This window comes from Propithecus coquereli, unplaced genomic scaffold (genome assembly GCF_000956105.1).
Source record: "Propithecus coquereli isolate 6110/MARCELLA unplaced genomic scaffold, Pcoq_1.0 Scaffold214, whole genome shotgun sequence".
Taxonomy (NCBI): domain Eukaryota; kingdom Metazoa; phylum Chordata; class Mammalia; order Primates; family Indriidae; genus Propithecus; species Propithecus coquereli.
In genome coordinates, this window is record NW_012146523.1 from 343561 (window position 1) to 362791 (window position 19231).

The 19231-nt window shown below is 35.7% G+C and overlaps 1 protein-coding gene across 2 annotated transcripts in view; it reads left to right on the plus strand.

Annotated features, from left to right (window-relative positions):
- Positions 1-19231, plus strand: part of UBE2E2 (ubiquitin-conjugating enzyme E2E 2) — a 384028-nt gene that overhangs the window by 80491 nt on the left and 284306 nt on the right. The gene's annotated exons all lie outside the window — the stretch shown is intronic.

Consider the following 19231-nt stretch of genomic DNA (forward strand, 5'->3'; position numbering starts at 1 on the left):
CTCCCTCCCTTCCTTCCTTCCAGATGGGATCTTGCTGTTGCTCAGGCTGACATTTTGTATTTCTAACAAGTTCCTAGAATATGTCAAATGTAGGTCTGAGGACCACTCTTTTTTGGGGGGCAGGTAGACGGGTCTCACTCTGTCTCCCCGTCTGGAGTGTAGAGGCATGATCATAGTTCACTGCAACCTGGAACTCCTGGGCTCAAGCAGTCCTCCTGCCTCATCTTCCCAAGTTGCTGGGACTACTTTCCAAGTTGCATGTGCCACTGCACCCACTAAGGACACTTTTTTGAAGAGCTAAGGACAAGATTATCATAGTTGTGATTTAGAATTTGAAACCTCAAATAAAATATGATTGTAGATTATATATTTATACTGACTTTAAAATACATCAAATTTTATTTTTTCTTGGATGTAAAAAGTATTGTTTGATTCGGGCTGTTGCTAGCCTGTACAATATCTTTTACTGACTAGATACAGATGCTCTTTGGGGTAGATGGCATAACTTGCAGTTGAAGGGCCTTTCCTAAGTAGATGCAACCCTGCACTTACTCCCTGGGCTGTGAGCTTTTCTGCAGTGTACAGACTCCACAGATTACCGATTGACCCTGCCTTAGTTTAACTGCTCGGCACAGAAAAGTTATAGAATAGTGGGAAAGGACATTTAAAATTATTATAGTGATTAAAAAATTGAAAGTTTAAAAAGTGTATAAGCAAAGCAAGAAATTTTTATCTCTTCATATGTTGTAATAAGAAGAGGCTCTTTCTTCACAATTTTAATATACTTTAAAAAAGTTATTAATAATATTGCATCTGTTAACTAAGTAGGTTAACTAAAATGCAGAGACTATATACAAGCAACACACTGTTGACTGTGTTAGCTTAGAAAACTGCTACCTTCACAGATTTAGCAGTCTAGGGCAGTGGCTCCCAAATTTGTAGTATTAGGCAAAATGAAAAAAATAAGACAATGTAGTGAGGTTTTCATATTTATCTATTTATTCTATTTAAGGGACAGTTCTTTGTTCATTATTATTTTTGGTGTTAAAGTATCTTTATAAAACAAGAGTTGGTAGTATATGAGAGGTATGTTTTTGTGGGTGTGCTTCTGTGCAGGCACACATTCCCATGCTACTCTTATTTCTGACCTTATTTTTTTGAAAGGAAGAAATGACTTCTCTTCCTGGTCTTTAAGAAAGAAGGAAAAGACTAAGGCTGGGCCTGGTAAAATTTGGAAGTAGATAAAATGATAGCTTTCTTTTACTTCTTTTACTTCTCAGAGACCCACTCACCTGTCTCCTGCGTGTCTCATAAGTAATTACCAACAGTGCTCTTTGTTGTAATACTTCATGAAAATTCACCTCCTCCTGGGAGCACTCCAGGCCTTTGGTTTAATGGTCTGCTGGCTAAAAGTAGCCTAGTGATTAAGATCTTGATCGAGAGACAGTCCTAGCTTTGCCACTTAATAGTGGTATGGCCATTACATAACTTTTACAAGGTTACATAACTTATTTGTGTCTCTTTTTATTCACATTTAAAAGCAGGATAATCCTTTGTGTGGTTCTGTGGTTATTACACATTTGGCACAGTGCCAGTCACATAATAATTACCTAGCTGTCTCATCACCATCATCCTAATTTCAGTTGTGTGGAAAGCAACAAATGAAACTAAATAAAAATTCACACACCACCTCAATTCTGTTTCAGTCCCTCTATTTGATGAGCTTCCTAGGTGATTCTTGTATTTAATACATTTAGGAACATTACCCTAAAGATCCTCTCATAGTGAACTTCATCTAGGACATGCCAAAGCCACTCACATGAAGGGGCCAAGATCATGTTCATTTTGTCTAATACTACATCTCAAATGCCTAACATCATGTCTGGCATATAGTCGGTATTCAGTAAATAGCTGTTGAACGTGTGGCCAAACCTCATAGTTTTATGAGATAACATAGCCTTAAATAAAAAAGAGAGCAAACACTGGTTGTAGGTATGTTGTAGAGACCTTAATGTGGAACTCACCGAAGTATAAGAATTGATCATCTATGAGTATCCTCCCTGTGGCTTATTGGAAAAAGATCAAATGAGCTATAGTAAAGTCACATTGATATATATCTCACCTCTAGAGTAAGACTAACAACTGTTAATAGCAGGCTTTTCTCTATATTGGCTTTATCTTTTTTTCATTTTATTTAGAAGTAAAGTAGGAGATGCACTTTCATTTTTCTTATTCTCTGGTATAAATTATCTTTTAAATTCAACTTTAGAAGTCATACAATAATACTTCTTTTGAATTGAGAATCAGTTCTTAGGCAATGAGGATGCTCATAAGTATAATCTATAAAGAAGAGACATGTTTGGTTTACCTCAAATAATTTATTAGGGCACTGAATAAAAATGCTAAGAAACTAATAATGCCACAAGAGTAATTGTGTAGTGATCTTATTTCTGAATGAAACATTTTCAGCTAGATGTTTTTAGAAGAAAATATTTAAACGACCTTGGTGGAACTTACATTATTCATAGCATAAAGACAGATAAAAATCAATTCTTACTGAGCCATAATAATAAATCAATGTCTGTGGTTAAACTAGGAAAGATGCTAATATTTATTATGTGCTTCTTCCTGATGTAGCTTGTATATATGGTCAGCTAGTTTTATAACAGTAGATTATTTGACATGAGGTTTATTAACGGGAAATCCTAATTTCCAATTAGTGTGATGTTATCGTTTACCTACTGTGATTACAATCTTAGATTACCAGAAATGAAAAGACAATTAAGAAATGACTTATCTGATTTCCATTTTTCTTGTTCATCTATGTTTTAAGTTCAGCATTTAGGTTATTTGTTGTATCTTTTTATTTCATCATTATTTGCTCTAAAGATACTCTGTTCAAATTTGTTATGACCCAGAATATAATGAGGCAGGTAATTATTGCCTCAGTTTAACAGTTACTTTCTAAAGCCAGTTACTCTGCTTAATACAGGGACTTCATAGTTTTCAGCTGCCCAAGACTGAGTCTAAAATCACACTTCTCCCTACTTCCTCTTCTTTCTCTTTTCCATTCAAATATATGTTAATCTTTGCAGTTAAAAATATTATTTTACAAATGTATTTACACTAATATCCATCTCTCCTTTCTTTTGTTACTGCCATTTTGCGTCCTTTTCTTATTCACCCACTGTGGAATGGATTATACAGATGAGGTGAATCTACTCTCCCAAAGGCTGTTAGTGACCTCCTCCATGCTAAATTCTAGTGTCCACTTTGCTTTCTGAAATCATCTTCTCCTGTGATTTCTGTAGCACTGTACTTTTCTCTGCTACTCTTTGATCGTCTTTTTTTTTTTTTTTGCCATCTTTGCTGGTTTCCTTTCATGCCTCAAAGTGTTTTCTAAAGTCGAGACCATAATCCTCTGTTTCTCTCTGATTTACAGCTGGAGATTCACCTAAAGAGGGCCACAAGTGGTATGAAGCGATGAATGGGCCAGATAGGGACACAGTTCATAAAAGAACAGATCTCTGTCCAAAGGGGACAATACTGTTTGGCTTCAGCTTACTAGTATGTGGAAAAGAAAAGGTTTACTGTAATCAGATCTTCTAATTCATCAAGAGAGGTATGGAAAGTCTAGATTTTTATGTGAAATATCCCAGATTTCAAATACTGGCAAGGAACTGAAGTATGGAAATACCCAAATGAGAGGGGTTTGGAGGAGTATTCTGGTTGGAAGGGGGTTTATGTAGCTCATACATTGTGTAGCCTTTAGGTCTGTACTCTACATGATTTGGACCACTTGTACTACAATAAAAATGGTCCTAGGGATTGCCTTAAAGTTGTATTTTCAAAGCAAGTACACATTTTGTAATTTGTATACATATTGTTTGGGGGTGCCCTGGAGAAAAGGTTGATGGAGATGATTGGAGTACATGGCCCCCAAGCCACCCTTTCCTGCTACAAAAGTTAGAAACTAATTTTCATTTTTATTTATTTGAGACAGAGTCTAGCTCTGTTGCTCTGAGTACGGTGTGGTGGCATCATCATAGCTCATTGCAACCTCAAACTCCTGGGCTCAAGCAATCCTCCTGCCTCCGCCTCCCTAGTAGCTGGGAAGCTGGGACTACAGGCCTATGCCACCATACCTACCTAATTTTTCTGTTTTTAGTACAGACTGAGTCTCTTGCTCAGGCTGGTCTCAAACTCCTGAGCTCAAGCAATCCTTCTGCCTCAGCCTCCCAGAGTGCTACGATTATAGGTGTGAGCCACCTCACCCAGCCTTTTTTTTTAAACATTGCAGTCTATACAAACATGGCTCTGGGCTTCTAACTTGTTTCCTCCACTCTGAATCTTGGGGAGCTCAGCTATTCTCATTTCTTTGAATATTTTTAAATAGAATTAGAGAACTAAATTCTGGTTCCCTTTCAAGAAATTTTTGCCTGGTGATTTGGATAGAGTCACACTTCTTTGGCCCTCAGTATAGGCTGGTCTTTAAATTGGAACCAATTCAGTTTGCAATTCAGCCAGAGGACCTTTTTAGTTCTAAAATTCAAGATTCTACTATTTTAAATATTTTTCATCTGGCCTCTCATAATAGTTCACATATTATATTTTCAATCACTTCTGGAACATTTCACAACTTTAGTGTTTCTTCTCTTTGTCAGCTTGGAATTAGCATGTCTCATATTGAATTCATCTTTCTTCCCAGCCTAGTTCATGTCTCAGTTTCTTTGTCTTTAATTATTTTCCTGATAAGTCAGACTTGTGAAAAGTTACTGACTCATGTCCATTTATCCTCTTGGCCCTATTATTTCTCCTTGTCAATATATCTCATATCTTTATGTTTTCCTCTAGTCAGGACTTCCTGAAGCCCGGCAGCCAGATTTGCTCTCTGTGACTACTCCAGTCTCTCTGTCTCCCCATCTATGACTTCCCTCACAGCCGTATCTGATCTACTTGGAACAAAACTCTGACCACTGTACTTCTCTTTTCAAAAGCCCCAGTGGTTCTTACTTCCTGCCTGCTAAAAATATTTCTCTTTAAGATTTTCTGTAATATTACCTTTACCCTAGCCAACCATACTTCCTACTATGAAATAGTCATTACTACAAATTAGGAAGGTGCTTTATTACAAGTTATGCCTTTTGACTTTATTTATTGCCATTTTCCCACCATTGAAATATCTTTGTTTTCTATTCCTTTAGCAAAAACCACACATCCTTAACAGCTCAATTCCATGCTTTCCAGGAATCTTCCCTGGTGACCCCAGCTTACATTGAGTTTTCCTTTCTTTAAATTTCTGTTAACATCTGATGAGTGCTACATGGCTTATCACCTAAAATCCTAGCTACTTTTCGAGCTGGAAAGTATCTTAGAGACAACTGGTCATCATGCATTTTATATTATAAATGATAGAACATTTGTGATTTACTCTTGATCGTGTTAGTTAACAGCAGAGCCCAAACTAGAACTATTGCATAATTTCCTGTACAACTAAGCAGAGGTAGTGTGAAAGCAGCCATAGACAATACTTAAACTAATGAATATGGTTGTGTTCCAATGTAACTTTACCACAAACAGACCGCAGGCCTGCATTGGTTTGTGGACCATAGTTTGCTGACCCCTGTTCTAGAGTAATACTAACAACTATCACAGTTAATTTTTTTCCTTTGTGTTGGTTTTAGAGCTAAGAAGCACGCAAACAACAATAACCACTAACATTTTTATTCGTAAGCATCGTCAAAGAAGGGAGTGTAATTTATTATTGTCAGGTATAAATTTTCCTATTTAATTCAACTTAGAAGTCATATAATAATGTTTGAATTGAAAAACATTGCTCTTATGTAATGAGGATGCTTTTAAGTATAATCTATAAAATAGACGTATGCTATGCATGAATGAGGGGTGTGATGCCTTTTCAATGACTGGTAGAGCACTTTTTTTCTTTAAGCTAAAGAATTAAGAAACAAGGTGGAGCGCTTTAAATCTGCAAAATGGTTTTTCTCGTACTCCAGATACTTGGAATGAAACAAAGCTAAAGTTACTGAACCAAGGTCACAATAAGTTACTACAAGAGGTATAATAGAAGTAGAGCTCAGGTACAATTCGATTCATTTACGCAAGTCTGTTGAAATACAATAATTAATTCCTGATCACTATTGGTCTTTAAGGTTCTCATGGCTCTCTTTATAGGAATTAGACTGTTGACCCTGTTGTCCTGGACAGATTCCTTAATGTCATTATACTCTTAGTTTTACCTGAATTCCCTCCATAGAATGTAGTATCTGAGCTGGATTCTATCCAGGGCACTGGGCTTAGTACACCCAGTACTAAAGGAGCCTCCTTATCTTTGGTCTTTGACTGTTGGATAATTTCATTTCTACTATTGAACAGTTAGCTACTATCCTCTGTGGAAGAATTGGCATTTTTATGTTCAGTGTAGTGTATATTTGATTTCACTGTTTACTTTGTATAAGATTGAAATTGAGCTTGACAAGTCAGTTTTGACTTTGGGCAGGTCAAAGGTGTAACTGTAGTGAAATTGTAGCAAAAGGGATAAACATTTTCAAATAAAGGTATTAGAATCAACCTTAAAAACATAGACACCTTTTAATTTTTGACATTCAAAAATCACTATTTTATGCCACATTATTAAAATCAGCAATTCTCAAGCTTTTGTCATCTTACAAACTCATGACAGAGTTTATATGTTCTGAAAAGTTATTTGGATTATATCTATGAATATTTGCTGTGTTAGTAATTAAAACAAATTTAGGATACATTTATTGTTTAAACATTCAATAGTAAACTTATGGTTATATAAATATGTTATGAAAAATAATTGTATTTTGTAAAATCTTGAAAAGAGTGGTATTGTTTTACAGTTTTGCCAATTTCTTTAAATTCAGACTTAGTATACCACAGCTGCTTCTGCAGTCTCTTGTGATATGTTGTTTTATTTGAAGTTTGTGAAGAATATCCTCAAACGTAATATGTACGTGGAAAAAGAAAGAATATTTTAATAGTTTTTTCCAATAATCATGGATATTTTTCTTTGATAATACACCAAAAGTTGGCAAGTTGCAATTCTTACAAGTTAATTGCAGTTTGGAATCTGAGATCATATCAGTAAACTTTTCATACTTCGTCACATTAAAATTCACGGGTCTATCTTGTACTTTGCATGCATACATCCACTTACTCATTGGGTTGTGTGCATTTAACTCTTGTTTTTTTTTTCCCCTTGCATTTTGAATAAATCTTATACCCATGCATCATTTTGTAATGTCAAGTATTGGTCATTTGGAAATTATAAGCTCTGAGTTATACAAACTTGTTGGTACATTTCATTATATTAATATAATATCAAATGGTATCATTTTTTAATAACACCACTGATTTCATCAGAAAAATCTTTACATGTTGGTGACAGATACAAGTTTTCCAAAAGTCTGATTTTTGTTTGTAAGGTCAGATTTTATCATTGGTGACAACTACTGTCAGTTATTTTTCTTGATATGAAAGGCTCATTCAGTCATTATTTTTAGAAAATATCAGCTGAATAAGCATATTTTGTCAGTCATTCTTTCAACTAAAAATGGCATTGCTCAATAAAAGCAGCTAACTCAGCTTGCAATCTTAACAGATATGCAGGCTTTCCTTTGACGTGACCATCATATTTAGGCATGCTCAAAGGACAATATTTAATACAATAAATAATTTTTGCTGCTTTTTAAACTGCTGGTGGTACAGTTAATTGGCATTGTATTGGTTTGAGATAAGACACCAGCAGGTTTACCTACTCTTGTTTTTGCATCATCAGTATAAATGTTCACACAGTTAAAAAGGTAAATGAGATCTAAGTATTATTATGAAAGTAGTTTTGACTTCATTGACCTTCTGAAATGGTCTCTGGGATGCTGAGAGGTCTGTGTGCCACACTTGAAAATTACACTTATAACCCTTGTAGAGTATAGTATTTAGAGTTCCCCTTTTCTTATGATTATTAAAAAAATTATAGCCATTCTTTATTTGCTTTGGTATTCTCAGAGAATATTATTAAGAAAACTTCGTTCATTTTTCGAACACTAGGCCTTTATTATTGGTTTTATATGCTGGCATGCCATATTAATAATTATTCTTGGATGAACCTTCAGAAGTTAAGTGGTGGATAAAAAAAAGAGACTGCAAAAGTGTTTAGGAAAACTTGTACTGGAAAACCACCTGGCTACTGAAATAGTTAAAAGAAACTAATTGAAGTATCTTTTCATTTTATAATAATGGTTGAGAATCAACTGCTTTGTATGTGCAAATCTAATTCTAAATCTGTTGTTATTTTGAGCAAGTCATTTGACTGTCCATACCTCAGTTCCCTAAACTGCTGACATTGCTAGAATTTTGGTATGTATGTCCAGGAACTAAATAGGCCTCCATGGAAAGAAACACAATCCTTTACTTAAACCCCGTAATAATATTTTAGTTGTGACTTTTATCTAAAGAGCAATGGTAAAAGTCTGAGTGCCAAACAGCTCTATCTATCAAAGCCAAAAATGTTGTGGTTCAGATTATAGGTATCAATATGATTCCAATCAAAACAAATCAAAGAGGTAAATAAATCGTCTGGCAATGGTCACTTCATTTATATTACAAATGTCAGTGTTGCTTAGTGGCTCTGATTTATGAGTTATGGCCATACATGTGCACATTTTCACACAACTACTCCTGGTTGGTTTCCTTATAGTACCATTTTTCCATCTGGAATGACAAGTAAATGAACCAGCGCTTACCTATAGAGCAAGAACCACCATTGAACCACGGACACTGCTTTTAGAACCTGGCTCAACTGATAAACGCATAATGTGGAAGAACTTTATTTGACTACTAACAATCCAGACAGACCTGTTACTCATTTTTAGATTTTCTTTAAACTAAATTCTATTATTAAACATTAATTCAGGGAGGAAATTAAGCAAATCTTACCTGATTGACTCAACTGAGGAAAATTGACACATTTCTTTAATATGTTCATAGGAATCCTTTTGTTTAAATTTAAAGACATTATATGCTTTATAAGACAAAAAAAGCAGCAAACTGATATTTGTAAATCTTTATAATTCAAAGAAATGTAAAGGAAGTGTGTTAATTTGGAGATATTTTGGGTGGAGGTGGTGGGTATCTTTGATGACTCTCTTCCTCCCTTTCCGTTTTGTGAATGTTTCTTTTATTTCTTGAAAATAGTTTACTATTGTAATTTTATAGTTGTGAATATTTTCTCTTTTTGGGAATCTTAATAAGGTTTTTTCCCCCTCCCTCTGTGTAGTCTTTCTCCATGTTACTCTTTTCTGACTCTGTCTTTCATGTCTAGTAATCTTTGGTTGAGTTTGTTTATAATATATATGGGACAGGCATCTCGAATCTGCCAAATCATTATTACTTACTTGTCTATGTGCTTTCCAGCTTCCAAAATGTATTGATTTTACCTCTTTTCCCCTTACCTCCATAATGATACATTTATTAAATTAAAAAATTTTTTTGCTCTGTCATTTTAATAGAACTTTGGGAAGTAACAAATGTCCATGTATCTTCTGTTCTCATCTTTACTTGAAATAATTTGCTTATTTAAATGGAAGCATTTATACAAGGGGTCCCCAACCTATGGTGAGTTGTATAATTATTTAATTATATATTACAGTGTAATAATAATAGAAAGAAAGTGCACAATAAATGTAATGTGCTTGAATCATCTCAAAACCATCTCCCCTTCCCCAGTCTGTGAAAAAATTGCCTTCCATGAAAACGGTCCCTGGTGCCAAAAAGGTTAGGGACTGCTGATCTATACAGTTCTTATTCAAACTAGGAGTTGAGTTCAGCTAGCAAGTACTAAATGTCAATATGATAGTTTAAAAAATTGTTTTAGCAATCATATTTTATATTGTTAGAGATCCCATTAAATAATCATATGGTTTTAAGAATGTTACTTACAAATTATTCCATGTGTATTAAAATTATCCCCCCTTTGTTAAAAGGTTATAGGATTTTTTAAATTATGAACTATTTAAAAAAGAAACATTTTTATTTACTTAATGATTAGGTAGCTCTAATTAGGTAAATGTAAACAGAAGTGGACATCTTAATGCTTTACAACTTAAGCCATAATTCACAATTTGGAAAGATTCATAGGAGGGCAAAATTAGCTTGATTTTGAATACGCTTAATTTTGCATACTTGTATGTTTCTCTTGACTTACTAATCAAGTGACCCCTTCTAGGGAAGATGAGTTTCAAGACAGACATTCAGATATTAGTTTCCTTCCCTTATAAGCCCCTATCTAGTTTTTATTTCTTCAGGATGATAGATGTCAATTCTCCCCTCATTTTCTGTGCTTATTCTTATTACTATGGTTTTACTTCAGTGTAAAAGAATCCATCATGTACTATATTGAATTAGCAAACTTAGAAAATGACTTTAAAGAGGAGAATATTATTTTCACACTAGTAAATGTTAAAGTAATAAAAATGATTTTGCTATCATTAACAATTGTTATAAAATTTTTTACCATGTCTTGTATTAAAGTTGAGTTTTTATCATTTGAAGATAGGGATTCATATTAGACAGTTGACATCTGTTAGTCTTAAAATTTGCTATGATTTGGATAGATGACAATATTATCTGAGTGTTATTAGTTCTCCAGAGGGACAGAACCAATAGGATATATATAAGAAAGGGAATTTATTAGGGAGAATTGGCTCACACAGTTACAGAGGAAAAATCCCCACTATATTCTCCAGCCGTCTCCAACCTGGAGAATGATAGAAGCTTGTAGCGTGGCTCCCAGGGAGGTTAGTAGCGTGGCTCAGTCCAAATCTGAAAGCCTCAAACACAGAGAAGCCAACACAGTGCAGCCTACAGTCTGAGGCTGAAGACCTGAGGGTCCCCAGCAGTCCACAGGCTCAAGAACCTGGAATCTGATGTCCAAAGGCAGGAAGAGGAAAAAGGCATACTACTCTGAAAGAGAGAGAAGGAGAGAGAGTGCCAGCCAAAAAAGAAGAGCAAGCAAGCTGAATATCTTTCTTCTTCCATCTGCTTTGTTCTAGTCACAGCCACAGCCAATTGGATGGTGGCTGCCCACAGTGAGGGTAGGTCTACCTCTCTCAGTCTAGACTGACCCACATGTCAGTTCCTCTGGAAACATCTTCACAGACACACCCATAAACAATGCTTCACTAAACAATGCTTCACCTTCAATCCAATCAAGGTGATACCTAATATTGACTATCACACTGAGCATAGTGAACACAGTTATAATAGCTTAGGTGCTAGGTATTATTTCAAATACCTCATTCATTCATTGGCAACAGTGTCTTCAGTACTGTATTAGAGCTGTAGCTATAATGGTGAAGAAATGCATCAGTTATTTATTGCTGCATAGCAAACTACTTCAAAATGTATTGACTTAACACATTGACTGCCACACTAGAAAAAGAATTTTTTCCTTGGGGCCACAGTGTTTTATCATGAAAATAGAATAAAACTTCAAAAATAAAATGATCCTTTCTAACTGAATGAAAAATTTGTTATTTTTTTATTTTCTGTGTTTTTTCCAATAAAAAAGTAATAAAAATTTGAAAATTAGTAATGTAAAAAGTAATGTGAAAATTTGAAAAATAGTTCATAAGGGTAAAAGTGTTTTTCTTGACTTGTCAGGCTTAAGAGTAATTTAAAGGTAAACATAGTAGAAAAATGAAATTTATTGACTTCTATTCATTTAATCCACATTTTTAGAATTAAATTGTCAATATTAACCGTAACAATAAGAACATCAACAAGTAAGATTTTCACGAACCAACTGCAGGGTTTTGCCCAGGTTTTACTTCACGAGGCCCCAGGCTCAAAACCAGCATGAGTTAAATACAACTCACATGGCAGTTAATGTGTTAAACATTTATTATCTCATAGTTTCTGTTGGTTAGGAATTGGAGCATAGCTTACCTAGGCTGTTCTGGCTTGGGGTCTCTTATGAGGTTGTCAAGATGTCTGCTGACATTTTTCACAATGTATATGTGTATCAGAACATTATATTGTATATCTTGAATATATATATACACTTTTTGTCAGTTTTACCTCAGTAAAGTTGGAATAAAAACGATGTCTGCTGAGTAACAATCTGTGGTCATTCAAAGGCTTGACTAGGGCCTGAGGATCTACTTTCAAGGTGGCTCAGTCATATGCCTGCCAAGTTGGTGCTGGTTGTTGGCAGGAGGTCTCATTTCCTCTCTATGTGGACCTTTCCACAGGTTGCTTGAGTGCTCTCATCACATGGTGTTTGGCTTCCCCCAGAGCAAGCAGTCAAGAGTAGAGAAGGGGAAAGTGGAGGGGAGGAGAAAAGGAAAGGAGACGGGGAGTCACAGTAGCTGTCTAAAAAGAATACCCTCAAAAGTCACATAACATCAATTTTGTCACATTCTTTTTGTCAGAAGCAAATCACTAAGATTGACCCATTTTCTATAGGAGGGGGATTAGACTTTACCTTTTAAAGGGAGAAATATCAAAGAATTCATGGATATATTTAAAAATCACCACAATATAACATCTTCCTAGATACTGTGTCACAAGGTAACTTGAGATTATAGGTTCATTGGTAACTATAATTTAGTGTTATCTAATACTGAATTAGAGTTACCAGTGTAAATGCCATAAAAGCAATATATGCAAAAGGCATCCCCCCTCCCCCACCTTAACAACAGTGCTGCTAATTTTGGGTATTTTTGAGTTGGAGGGCCTACCTCTTCTCAAATTCAAAAAGATCTATAACTCGTCAACCACATCCCCAAACCAGCTCTCTAACTTCCTGTTTGTCATTGTTAACAGTTTTTCTGCCAGTCACTTTGATTTGAGGCTGAGCCATCTTTTAAAACACCACCACACTGCAAGCAGTCCTCTAGAATGGCTAACATCCATCTTTGCAATTTCCATTTCTTGTGTCCTAATCCTGTCCTCCTCCCCATTGCCCTATTACCCAAAGGATGATTTATTAGCTCCCCAACTATTTAAGGTCTGAGGTCTGCTTTCAGCTTTACCTTCTAGTCTTTCTTCCTCTTCTTTCTTTTCTTAAAAGATCTATTTCATTAGTCTTCCTCACTGAAAATGGAAAGATTTAACCAAAGAGAGATTGCTCTCAATATTTTTCTGAAGCTGTTTTTTATGGGATTAAAAAAAGTATTATATTTAGACCTAAATGTAGAGAGGGAATTTGCTTAGATGTAAATATAGAGAGGGAAAAGATATTACCATGTTTACTACATTGTGGAAAAGCTCTTGGAGAATAGGGAATGAAGAGCAAAGAGACAAGATCTCTTTGGTTAAGGCAGAGGGGAGAAGTTGAAGGATAACCTCAACACACAGAATGAGTGTGAAAGCACTTAGAACTGTGTGAAGCATTAGTAAGGATAAGATATTAATAATAATGATGCCATTATTCCTAGATTGCATAGTGTGATTCTCAGTAGAGAGTGTAGCTCTGTACTCTGAGTGAGCAATAAAAGATAGAGAACTGTTAGTGTAATCAGAGAGAGCTGGATTGCCAGTGGCTCCTTGTACAAGCTTGGTTAAGTTACTTTCATTCTGTGGACTTTTATTATCTTAATCAGGGAAAAGAAATGAGTTGGACTAGATCATTTCCAATGCTAACATGTAATGCTTTTGGAAAGAAACTTACAACTTAGATATAATTGGCACAATTTGAATTTATTTAGGTTTTTAAAAACAAGTTTCCTCCCTACTTTTTGTTTCTGATAGGTGATTCCAATTTCTCTAGTGTTTTTAATTTTTAAGAAAGGACAGAGCTAAATACTAAATAGAAGCCAGTCACAAATCAGGTTATGCAATTAGGACTGAAGTTGCTATTCAGTTAATACATATTTTTAAAAATATATTCGTCAGTGGATTATAACTTGAAAATGGTTTTTAGAGAAACACTTTCCAAAACTTACGGGCAAGAAGGAGTTAAAATTGCCAGTATATCTGTGTAATTAACAATCTGCCTATGCATTGTCTTGTAAATTAATTTCTCTTTATATAGTTTTTAGTATTAAGATTTCATCTTTTCCAGTGTCCCAGTTGTTAAAAAAATATTTTTCTGAGAAAGGTTGATTTTAAGAAGCCAGTATACATTAAATTGAGAGAAATCGATAAGTCTTTTACTTTATAAGGAGTAAAGGATTTACAAATTATGACTTCTTAAACTGTAAGCCAAATTTGTATTAATAATTTGAATTGGACTGTGTCATCCAAAATTGATTAAAACTTGGTTTTATAAACTTTTTACTCTTCCAAAGTAAACAGGAAGGAGTTGGACTTAATGTTTTTCTTATTCTTTTTCTGCTTTGGCCCTCATGATCTCTTTGGTCTGAAATAGACCTGGCTATTCTGCCAAAACTTATATTCTTAGTGAGAAAAGGTACAGGTGAACACAATCTCCTTAAATGTTTTAATCTTTACCTTTGTAGAAATATTGTTTTGTGTATTGGCCTTGGTAATACACTCTAATTCTCTTCATTTTATAGCTAATGTTTGTATAGTGCTGACCATGTGCCAGACACTATTCTGAGTATTTGTCTGTTTGTTTGTTTTAAGAGAGAGAGTCTTGCTCTGTTGCTCAGGCTGGAGTACAGTGACCTGATCATAGCTCACTGTAACCTCAAATTCCTTGGCTCAAGTGATCCTCCTGCCTCAGTCTCCTGAGTAGCTGGGACTACAGGTCTATAGCACCATGCCCAGCTAATTTTTTGTGTTTTTGGTAGACTTGGGGTCTTGTTATGTTGCCCAGGCTGGTCTCAAACTTCCGGGCTCAAGTGATCCACTTGCGTCGGCCCTCCTCAAGTGCTGGGATTACAAGTGTGAGCCACTGCACCCGACCCTGAGTTCTTTTATGTGTATTAAGACATTTAATTCTTACAACAACCCTGTGACCGAGAACTATCCTCCTCTTTTTTTGCAGATTGTTCTTCTTTGGCATCCATGCTGATAGCCAAGATCCCCAGGATCAGGCCAGCACTGGTGGTTTGTCCCCTGTGGTGATCTTAGTAGTTTTCTTTCAAGAAGCAGATTTGTCACACACCCATAGCAGCCATATCTGAAAGTCTCCTCCCCAGGGGAAAACCAGATTTTACTTGGGTTGTCACAGTGCCTAATGTAAAAGTACCCAGTGCAAAAATTTGAGGGTTGTTATAGCCATCTTTCTCTTCTTAATTCCTCACATCCAATCTTAAGTACTATCGTTGTATCAACAGTGTTTCACTTCATTAGTTCCTTTTTCCCTGTGCCCATTGGCAGAGTTCAAGTTGTCATTATATTTAGCTTGACCTATTTAAGTGATAACCCTGCTCTTCCTTTCTCTTAGGTATTACTCCGTTATCAGTCTTCACAAGTTGTAGGCTTCAATAGCTTTTTTTGGTAAAGACTTTATTAAGATGTATTAATAATTCACATACTATACAATTTATTAAAGTGTGAAATCCGATTGGAGCATTTATAGAGTTATGCAACCATCACTCCAAAAAGAAACCCTGTACTCACTTGCAGTCACTCCCTTCCCCTGTACCCCCAGCCCTAGGCATCTACTGATGTACTTTCTGTCTCTATAGATCTGTCTGTTCTGGACATTTCATATAAATGGAATCATACATGTTTTTTTGTGACTGGCTTTAGTTAGTTAACATAAGGTTTTCAAGTTTCACTGTAAGCGAGGTTACGTGTTTGCCCTGGGTTCAGCCAGGGACTTGGAGCACAGAAGGTCCCTCTTTGGTTGTTCCACAGAAGGTGCAGCCTTGGACATGTGTGTTATCTTCTGGACCACCAAGGACTATTGTGGTTTTAGCTGGGTTCTCTGACTATTTTTCCCCCCTCTGATCTCCTATTAAGCTTCTGACTAGTCTGTGTCTATTGGTATCATACTTAGCTGTTAGCCTCCACTAAGTCCTAATGGTAGTAGTTTCCTAGGGCTCCTGTAACAAATTACCACGAACTGGATGGCTTAAAACAACAGTTTATTGTCTCAGTTCTGAGGGCTAGAAGTCCAAAATCAAGTTGTTGGCAAGGCCATTCTCCCTCTGAGACCTGTAGGGGAGACTCCTTCCTGACTACTTCTGGTATTTGCCAGGAACCTTTGGCATTCTTTGGCTTGTATATGCGTCACTCCAATCTCTGCCTTTGTATTTACGTGGCATCTTTCCTCATGTGTCCACCCCTGTCTGTGTATCTGAATTTCCTTCTTCTTACAAGGACATCGGTTATTAATAGATTGGATTAGGGCCAACTTTGATGACCTTAACTTTAACTTGATTACATTTTAAATGACCCTATTTCCAAATAAGGTCACATTCACAGATTTGGGGGAGGAGTTAGCATCTTTGAGGGGGCAGGGGTGGAATTTAACCTATAGCACTAGCTGTTGCTCTTTTGTTTTCAGTAATTCCCTGGGGCATAAATTGCTCCACAGTGTGATCCAAAGTCTGGCTTCTTGGCAGGGTTAGGATGCTGCCAGTCTTTAAGGCTTGCTTAAAACCTCTCCTAGTATTTTGTACTGTGAATCAAGAGCTGGGGAGTGATGGGGAGCTTGCTCTTCACCAGCTCTCCCACCAGGATCTGCCCTATGGAGCAGGAGCTGTGTGTATGTATGTTTGTGTGTGGAGGGGACAGAAACTGATCTTGCCATCCAGCCCACTGGATCTAGTAGTGGGAGTCAGGAGCTGTGAAATAGACATTGCCTGTCTGCTACTACTGCCTGCTTGGTATAGATCTTCTGTAGCATGGAGCTGTGGGAAGTGATATTTGCTGATGTTTCCCAGCTGCCAAATTTGCCAGGCATAGCTCTTCCGCTCCAGGGATTTGTGGGAGATGAGAACTGCCACTCAGCTGCCACTAGAACAGCTCTTCCATAACACAGAGTTTTGAGGGGTTGGGTGCATCCTCTAGCTTTAATGCCAATGCCTTCACACTGCTGTTACTGAGTTTCTGTAGATTTTGTTGAATAAATGTTTTGCAATTTGTTGCAAGCCCTTTCGTCAATCTCCAGAGACTGTAAATCATTGTCTTTGCTAATTTTTGCAAGTTAATAAATGTTGGGGAGGAGAGGAGATATCTCCAAGTTATTTGTACTCCCATTGTAGAAGTCCTGCCCATTTAATAATTTTTAAAGCATCACCTTCAAGGGTATGGATTCGGACAGTATGTAATAGGATTGGGAAGGCATATGCCTCTTCAGGGAATTAGGCCATAGGAGAATGATTTACATTATTGCTGATGTTATCTTTCAACATATTCAACTATTGAAAAGTTTTACAATCCTTTGTCATAACGATTGAAATTATTTTTTAATTTAATGGCCTGCTTTTTGCACCTATACATAAAACACAGAAGAAAAACTCAAGCTGTTAAAAGAATGTTAACCTTTCATCCATAAGTAAAGTTGTTCTTGAAATATTTAATAAGTTATATAAGCAAAATCTTCATTTAGCTGGAAACTGGAATTTTTCATAATGAATTTAATAGCACATCTCTTTCATGGGTATTCATTTGATGTAAGTGTCACCATTTGGGCTGCAAATTTTGTCTTACTCCATTAGTTGAACGGGCCAGCAAGGTATCTTGAAAACCTTTTTTTCAGAAACTCTAAATGTATTTATGTAGAGTTGGTATTCTTGAAGTTATTGGTTTTATATAAGCTGAGTAATACAGTTAGAGAAGTCTGAAACTGGAAGCTGTAAGAAATCTCTATTATTTCTTCCAGACTAAAGTGCTGCTTTTTAGATGGAATCAGTCTGTGACTTCATTAATAATGAGGAATAATCACAAGGTATTATTTTTTTTAGTGCTTTCTGTAAAACTTTGTAGGCTGTATCTTATAGGACAGTAATTATGTCTCCATATATATTTGTTAATTACTAATGCTGTTAGTAGTATTTTAGAGATGGTTTGAACTTTAGATTTTGATTAATCCAACCTTATCATTTTGATGAATTGAATCCACAGAGGTTATGTAATTTTCTAAGCCTTACAATCTAAGATTACATATACAACTGTAAAGATAAGAATAAAACCATAACATTTCCAAAAATACATGAAGCAATGCGTAGTCTTTTTTTCAGGAAGCTTAAGGAAATATCGTATATTTTTCTCTGTAATTTAACACTGTAATAACTATTTTGTCTAGCATTAATTTGACATCTATGGAAAATAATTTGATTTTAGGCATAACTTAGCCATAGAGTCCTAAGAATTTTATATTTTTTTCTAGTAGACAAGCATTTCCCTATTTCCTTTCTGAACGTTTATGGTTCAGTAAAACATAAAATAACTTGTCAATAGTTAGTATTAATATAAATGTATACTTATCTGTGCATGTCACTTAATAATTTTTTGCATTCATGAATCAGAAATTAACATCAAGATTCATTAAGCTTCTTTTTTTTTTTTTTTTGAGACAGAGTCTCACTCTTTTGCCCAGGCTAGAGTGCCGTGGCGTCAGGCTAGTTCACAGCAACCTCAAACTCCTGGGCTTAAGCGATCCTTCTGCCTCAGCTTCCTGAGTAGCTGGGACTACAGGCATGTGCCACCATGCCCGGCTAATTTTTTCTATATATTTTCAGTTGTCCATCTAATTTCTTTCTATTTTTAGTAGAGATGGGGTCTCACTATTGCTCAGGCTGGTCTTGAACTCCTGACCTTGAACTATCCTCCCGCCCTGGCCTTCCAGAGTGCCAGGATTACAGGCGCGAAGATTCATTGGGCTTTAACAAATAATTGCTTTGTTTAGTGCTATACAGTTGACAAAGAAGGTTTCTATATATTATTTGATCTTCATAGATATCTTGTGACAGTAGGTTGGATGGTTTTTATTCCATTTTATAGGTAAAGAATTTGAGGTATGATGTTTAACTTGCCTAAATTTTATGACATTAATAATTTACTTCTATAGTTATCCATTTCTTTGCATGTCACTGGTTATTCATGGTAGTACTTACTGTATTGTTTTTTCCAGGGAATGCAAAAGTCTTAATGATTTTTATTCTAGAGGATTTAAGAGAAATAATTTGAGTCACTTAGCATGACCCCAAAGCTAGGCCAGGTAGAATGAATACAGGCTGAGCATCCCAAATCCTAAAATCTGAGATTCTCCAAAATTCTAATTTTCTGAGTGCTGACATGACACTGAAAGGAAATGCTTATTAGAGCA